This window comes from Neofelis nebulosa, chromosome X (genome assembly GCF_028018385.1).
Source record: "Neofelis nebulosa isolate mNeoNeb1 chromosome X, mNeoNeb1.pri, whole genome shotgun sequence".
Classification (NCBI taxonomy): domain Eukaryota; kingdom Metazoa; phylum Chordata; class Mammalia; order Carnivora; family Felidae; genus Neofelis; species Neofelis nebulosa.
In genome coordinates, this window is record NC_080800.1 from 15,108,890 (window position 1) to 15,116,995 (window position 8,106).

Below are 8,106 nucleotides of genomic sequence, written 5' to 3' on the forward strand. Positions count from 1 at the left end.
TTCCTGCTAACCAAGCATTGACATTGTCAAATTCTATAAAAGGGACATGGATTCCCTTTTTAGAAAGCAACTTGGCCTCCCGTTCAGACCCACTCACTCGGGAAAATACTCAGTTTGAGAGGGGGGACACAGTTACACACAAAGAGGTACCTTGCTGTGTTATTTATCATAACAAAAAGTAGGAACCGATCTACATGGCCAAGATTAGGGGGTTCAGTGCTGAGCGTGGAGTTAAGAGCACAGACTCCCGTGCCAGACTGAGTGCAAATGTCAGCTCAACCACTTGTTATGTGACCTTAGGCAAGTCACTTGAGGTCTCTATGCCTCAACTTTCTCATCTGTAAGATGATGATAACAATGCCTACTTCATAGAGTTAGAGGTTCAAATGGGACGATTACGTATATACTTAAAGCAGTGCTAGACATAATTCATTATTACACAGCCATTAATAATAAAGTCGATGGGTAAAAATGGGAGTTGTTTAACGAGTACAGAGTTTCAGTTTTGCAAGATAAAAAAGTCCTGGAGATCTTTTTCACAACAATGTGAATATACTTAGCATTACTGAACTGTACACTTAAAAATGGTTATAATGATAAAAAAAATTAAGTTAATGAAGCGATGGTGATAACAGGGACAATCATGTGTTATACTCTTGACTCAGAAAAGGACGCAAATTTACACAGTGTATGAGCAAAACAATGTGGAAAAATGCAGGGAAAAACATTGGGTTTCCCCTTCCCTTTTTCGTTTTTGGCCGCCACTATTCCACCGCAGCCCCCAGGGTCCCAGATACCTTTCCTTCATTCCTCTTGTCAAAGATGAAAAAGGCCAATACAAAAGGATAACAATGACCCCCACCCCCAAACGAAACTGTCATGGACTCTAAAGAGGAACAAACAGGAGCTAGAGAAACGTTGTCATTTACTCAGCATTTATTGGGGGTCCAGAAGCCTGACATTTATTCTATACTGTGTATGGATTCGTCATTGCACAGACGAAGGTCACATTCCACAAACCCTACTGCCGAATTAAAAAGAAAAGGACTTTTTTTCCCCTGCTCTGCATTTCAGAGTTTAATGAAACATTAACCCTTTAATAATAATAATAATCATAAACCTGTAATAATTCAACTGCAGCCTAATTGCTTTTGCATTGCCATATTTCAGTTGGAGGCTTTGTGGGGCAGGTCTGTCCTGGCTTTGCAGGAAAAGGGCTTCGCCAGGTGATCTTGCTTCCCAGGGGCTCCGGATTTTCCGAGGCTGCCTCGGCCCCGCGAGGCGGGGACGTCCCGGCGACTACGCCACGGCCGGGCTCCCACCTCTGAGGTTTCTCAGGAAGGCGGGGATGGGAGGAGAGGGTATTTGTCATTATGCTTCTGCGATAAAGCATGCCCCCTTGTTCCCCAAAAATAAAAAAATTAAGAAAAAAAAATTAATGTCCCCTATGGAAAATTAAAATAATTATTATTTTTAAAGGGAAAGAAAAGAACTTTGTCTTGCTTTTCGCTTTTTCACCTGGGCACTCAGAGGATATTAAAAGTCGAAGAGGAAAAAAAAAAAAAAAAAAAAGGAACGCTTCCATCCATGGTTCCACTGGGGCTCGAACCCAGGACCTTCTGCGTGTAAAGCAGACGTGATAACCACTACACTATGGAACCCTCGCGGCAGAGCGGTGGCATCATTAGCTTATTCATAGTCTCACATCAGAAACCACGCCTCTGCTGAAACCCCTCCCCTCCTCAGTAGCTCCACCCCCCGCCGTGGCTCCGCCCCGCTTGTTAGATAAGGTGTTCGCGGCCGAGTCCCGCGCTCCGGTTGCGGCGTTTGGGCATTTCGGGCAGCCTGCCCGCCACATTCGTCGCCTCTGTGACCAGGGCGAGACCAGGGCTGGGATTACTCTCCTGAGAGCCGCCCCGCTAATCACCCGTCCCAAACTTTCTCTCAGCTGCGACGTCGGCGGGACCGCCCAGCGGGCGGAAGCGGACCAGGCTGCGGGCCCGGCAGCTTCTGGCAGCTTCCCTCAGCTCAGGAGGGACGCGTGCTCTCCCCGTTTCCCCCTGGGCGCGCTGAGTCGCTTCCGGCAGCACTGGGGACCTTGAGTCCGGAGCAGGGCGGACGGGAGCATCACTTGGAACCAAAGCTTCCGGCAGCACGCGGTTTGGGGGGTGGGCTGGGGGTCATTGTCATAGCGGCGTGTATGTTGCCAGGGCTGGAAGAGACCCCTGGTTAGTGGGCCTCTTCCCCGAGGATGTAGGCTCCTACTGCTCCTCTGACATTGTCACAGGATTCCTCGTCTCCCGAACCCCGGGCACCCCCCCACCCTCCGCGCCCACGTGGGCCGAGAGGCGCAGGACTTTTTTTTGTTTGCTCCTATTTGGCTGGGCTGGGGTGGGGGTGGGAGGGGCGGTGTAGATGGGACACCCCTTTAAGGCTGAGGGTGATGAAGCAGGACCAGCTACATGATTTGAGGGGCCCAGTGCAAAATGAACATGCCAGGTGTCCTGTTCATGAGTTACTAAGAATTCCCAAACGGTGACAGCAGAGCATTGAACCCAGCGCAGGTCCCTGCGACTGCACAGGTCGTGGCCCATGAACTTGTCCTTGTGCTTCCAGGACTGCGGGCCTGAGAAGGTGCTGTAACCAAACGCTGCTATTACGAAGGGCTCCTGTATGGTCTCGCTTCTTGGTTTTCATCGTCAGTGCCATTTGCCCTCCCCAGTGCTTTTGGAAGGATCTTCGTCACCGTCCTAGGATTGGTCACCATCCTCGGACTTGAAAACCTACTTAAAGCCATTGGTGGGGGGGGGGGGGGAATCTTTAAGTGCTGCGTTGAACATGGCTGAAGGCTGCGGCTGTCTCCCCCCATCCCCCCACCCGTGTCTTTCCCTGCAGCTGGCAGAATGATGGAGAAATGGTACTGATTGTTTGAAAGCAACCCCTTCAGCCAATTGCTGTCTTCCTGGGAAGACCCCTGGAAGAAACAGGTGGGTGGAAGGCGCGCTAGTCCGGGGAGAGGGGCATAATCTGGATTCTGGTCCTACCTTGGTTACTCATTAGCAGTGTACCCTCGGGCCACCTCCCAAGCCTCAGTGGCCTCCTTTGTGAGATGCATGGGTTGGGTTAGACGCCCCCACTCCCCCTCTGAGTCTCACTGTTATGGCTGCTTTCCCCGTGGGAAAACGGAGGCAGGAGGCAGTTACGGCCACGGAAGTTTTTTCCCAGGAATAGAGGGAGGCCTGCAGCTAGTGCTTGGGTTCTCCCGTGCCAGGTTTCCCGTGTCCTAGTTAGCTCCCTGTGATATTCCTCATGGGGCCCGGTGCAGAATGCCTTTTTTGCGGATCCCTTTCGAGAGGCCTCTTGAGCGCTTGATGCGGACGACCGTGAGTGGGTAGGAGGCTGGGTTCATGAAAGCTCCATTTTCCTGCCAGTCAGCGAACCGTGACTCCCAGGATGCCCGAGAAAAGGCTGCCACGAATTGGGCCTGAAACCGCACTCAGAGTTGTGTTTCGGTTTCTCTCTAGGGCATGGTTTGCTGACCCTCCAGCTTTCTGTCTGCCGTCGTTCTAAAGGGAGTGCAGGCTTTAGCCAAGTTCCCACACTTACGTCACAGAGAGAAGAAGCTGGTTCACCTCTGATGCATGCCACGTCGGCTTCTGCCCCTCGGGAGGAACTCTTGTTCCTTTTTTCCATTCTATAGTATCTTTCTTAAAAACATTCTTTAATGCTTATTTATTTTCGAGGGAGAGAGAGACAGCGTGAGTGGGGGTGGGGGGGCAGAGAGAGAGAGGGAGACACAGAATCCGAAGCAGGCTCCACGCTCTGAGCGGTCAGCGCCGAGCCCGATGCGGGGCTCGGACTCAAGAACTGCGAGATCGTGACCTGAGCCGAGGTCGGAGGCTCAACCGACTGAGCCACCCAGGCGCCCCTTCTTTTTTCCATTCTGATGAGGAGGGAGGCTTTTGTTCCACTCCTCCGCTGCCCTTGCAAGTGTAGTCACGATCTCTGTTGTTAGTAAAGCACAAGATGGTTTACAAGGCACTTTTGCAGACATTCCCGTGAGGCAGCCATGGTAAGTGTTACCATCTCTGCTTTTCAGCTGAAGAAGTTAAAGCCGACGAGTTTGAAGGCCTTGCTTGAGACCATTCTGCCAGTGAGTAGCAGGGCCGGGCGTATACTCAGTCTTATGATACCGAAGTGATTTATGGGACCCATGTCCGCGTGAAGGCTATGCGTTGTTCCCGGAGGAGTGCCGTTGCTCTCTGGTAATATTTCATGTGTATGCAGGGAGGAAATGGATCCCTTTTATTCTTTCTTTTGTCATGTTAAAATGAAATCCTCGAGGCACATGGTGGGGCTCAGCGAGTTAGGCATCCGACTCTTGGGTTTGGCTTAGGTCATGATTTCACGGTTCATGAGTTCAAGCCTTGCGTCGGGCTCCCCACTGACAGTGTGGGGATTCTCTCTCTCCCTCTCTCTCTGCCCTTCCCCTGCTCGGTCTCTCTCTTTCTCTCTCTCTTTGTCAAAATTAAAAAATAAACATACATACATATATACGTACATACATAAAGAAGTAAAGAAATAAAATGAAATCCTCGAAAGCAGGCACCAAAAGCCTGCCGGAAACAACTGTTGATGGCTTTGACCTTGAAACTGTCCCCATCATGGAGATCCCTTCAGATGGCCACAGTTTTGCCGGGCACTTCAGGCAGTTCAGTGAGATGTGTGAGGCCTCTCACCCCGCCGGGGATGCCCATAAGCATCCGAGCAACTGTAAGGCAACTACCTCAACAAACTAGTAAACAAGGACAGACTTTTGACTCTTGTCATCTCTCAGATGTTTAGGTGGCTTCCCCAGGGTCTGGCTTCACTGAGGGAAAGCAGCTCAAGCAAAGAAACCACCTCCCCGAACACTGACCTCACGTAGGAAGCTCAATTTATCCGATTTCATTTAGAAACGGTTATGCTTGGTCTTTGAGGAGCGTGCTCAGTATTTACTGAGAAAAATAAGTCACCACCCAAGTTTTACTGAGAAAATAAGTCCCTACCTTAGCAGGTCAGAGCTTACCTTCTTGTCCCCCTTTTGCAGCTCCTGTTCAAAACATTTGCGATTAGCCCACTGGAATGGGTGTTTGATATCTGTTGCCCTTTTTGCCCACCTACCTTTTCGTAGTCCTCGGTACCCCTCTGTCCTCTTCCCTAGCTCAAACTCTGTGGTCACTTTTACCACTCGTTTGCCCTCGTCTTGCTTGTACTTGTTGGCAAGACCACCGTCTTTGAAATCCAGCTCTCTCCCGACTCTGCCCCTGTTTGTGGTCCCAAGAAGAACACGTAGCCAGGCCAACTGGTTTCACTCTAGATTCTTGACCACTTAACCTCAAGCGAACCCTTAATGCGGCACAGAATCGTGTCTGTTTCCCCCGTCCATTCATTCTCCACCTCTCCTAAAGGGCGGTTTCGTACCTTCTCTCCCTCAACTGCCTGTGTCTCCTCCTCCAGCCTCACTTGCCGCTGATGAACGTGCTGTGCTGCCTTTTTCAGTGAAGAGATGGAAGCCATCAGAAGAGAACAGTGGGTACTTGTGGATTCTAGACCAGGGCCCCTCCTGTGGATCAGGGCTTCTCAACCATAGCTGTGTTCACATTTGGGCCCGAGTAGCTCTTTGTCGCGGGGGTTGTCCTGTGCACTGTAGGATGCCTCTACCCACCCGATGTCCACGGCACCCCTCTCCTGACTTGTAACAACCCAAAATGTCCCCTGGTGGGGGTGAAGTCTTGGGAGCCACTTGGCAACGTCGGTGGACACTTTTGGTTGTCATAACTTGGGTGCAGGGGTTGGGGATAGGACTGGCACCCGGTGGGGAGAGACCAGGGATGCTGTGAAATATGCGGCAATGCTCAGAACGGCAACTACAACAAACGGTGACCCAGTCCCGAAACGTCAGGAGTGCTATGGTTGAGAGATCCCGCCCTCGATGGACTGGTTGCGTACCCACCCAAGCCCAGCCCTCCGCCTGCTCTGGCCTCCTCTCTCCTACGTCATCATCCACCTTCTCTGTTACATCGTTCCGACGGACATACAAACATGCTGGGACTTCTCCCGTCATTACAATACCTTAATCCCATTTCTGCCTCTAGCTACTTCTGTTTTGTTGCTCTCCTTTACAGCTGACCTCTTAGATGTGTCTGTAGACACTCTCTCCAATTCGTCTCCTTTCGGAAGCACTTTCCCTTCCTGGCTTTTAGGGTACGGCCCTCTCCTGATTTTTGTTTCCTGCCCTGCTGGTTGCCCCTTCTCAGCCGCCTTTGCACTTCGACTTCTCTATTCATTCTCACCACCTCGCTGACCTCATTCAATTGAAAGGCTTGCAACACCACCAACCTAGATGATTTTCAAATTTATACCCCTAGTCAAAACTTTCCTCCCAAATTCCGAATCTACCTACTCACCATGTCCATTTAGATGCCTAAGAGGCATATCAGACCTATCATATCTGTAGCTAAACCTTTACATCTGCTCCCGTCTTCCTCGCCTTGCCACTTATTTAGGCCTAAAGCGTAGAATCACACTTGACTCTCTCTCCTTTTTCTCATTCCCCAGATCTAAGCTTATGAGCAAACCCTATTGGTTTCACCTTCAAGATCTATGTAGAATATGCTTAATCACTTTCTGTACCTCCTCTGCTACCACACTGGTCAAGGCCATCGTCACATTTTGCCTGGATCATTGCCAAAAACCTCATCTCCTGGTCTCCCAGCTTCTGCCCTTTTCCCCCTGCAGACTGTTCTCTACGAGGTAGCCAGAGTGATCCTTTTAAAATCTAAGTAGGGGCACCTGGGTGGCTCCGTCGGTTGAGCGTTGAACTTCGGCTCAGGTCATGGTCTCTCAGTTTGTAGGTTCGAGCCCCATGTTGGGTTCTGTGCTGACAGCTCAGAGCCTGGAGCCTGTTTCGGAATCCGTGTCTCCCTCTCTCTCTGCCCCTCCCCCGCTCATGCTCTGTCTCTCTGTGTCTCTCTCTCTCTCTCTCTCTCTCTCTCAAAAATAAATACACACTAAAATAAATAAATAAATAAATAAATAAATAAATAAATAAAATCAACTTGGATCTTGTCACTCCTCTGCTCAAAACCTCCAATATTTCCTCACCATAACTAGAGTGAAAGCCGGGGCCTGCAAGGCCCCGCATGATCTGACCACCCATCCATTACCTCTCTGATGATATATCCTGTTACTTTGCCTTTTCTTTTACTATACTCCAGCCACACTTGCCTGCTTGGGCTGGGCTTCCTCTGCCTCAGGGCCTTTTTTTTTGTTTGTTTGTTTTTAATGTTTGTTTATTTTTGAGACAGAGACAGAGCGTGAGCTGGGGAGAGGCAGAGAGTGAGGGAGACACAGAATCCAAAACAGGCTCTAGGCTCTGAGCTGTCAGCACAGAGCCCGACGTGGGGCTCAAACCCACAAAATGTGAGATCATGACCCGGGCAGAAGTCGGATGCTTAACCGACTGAGCCACCCAGGAACCCCTGCCTCAGGGCCTTTGAACCCACTGTTCTCTCAGCTTTGAATGCTCTTTCCCTCCACCATCCCATTGTTAACTCTCTCACCTTGCTCAGGTATTTGCCCAAATATCTTCTCAGCGAGGCCTTTCCTGACTGCCCTATTTAGAATTAACTCTTTTCCTCTCTCCTTCACACTGGAAACTCAGTATCCCCCTTTCCCGCTTTATTTTTCTTTGCTACGCTTATTGCCATCTCATTTCCCAGATATTTACTTATTTGCTTTATTTGCTTGTCCCCCACCATCTGCTAGAATGAAAATTCCACGAAGGCCTAGATCTGGTTCTCTTCACTGGTATGTTCCACAGAGCCTATGTGGTGCCCAGTGCATAGTAAGTGTCCAATAAATATGTCCTGAATGAACCTGTTCAGGGCTGGGGAGGACTCAAGCCAAGTCAGTTGCTCCCAATCAGAGCTAATCCTGGGGCCTTTGCATACACTCGTGACAAGAGACATTTCCTAGTTCGCCCTTGACTTGAACATGAGATAATCCAGAGGCTGGAGGTTCTGCCGCCCCTCCTCTGCTGCGTTGCCTCAGGCCGGACTCTCA

General features: G+C 50.2%; 1 non-coding gene across 1 annotated transcript; it reads right to left on the bottom strand.

Annotated features, from left to right (window-relative positions):
- Positions 1-1,588: 1,588 nt before the first annotated feature.
- Positions 1,589-1,661, bottom strand: TRNAV-UAC (transfer RNA valine (anticodon UAC)). Its single transcript has one exon. It is a non-coding gene; the product is annotated as a tRNA-Val (tRNA).
- Positions 1,662-8,106: the final 6,445 nt, after the last annotated feature.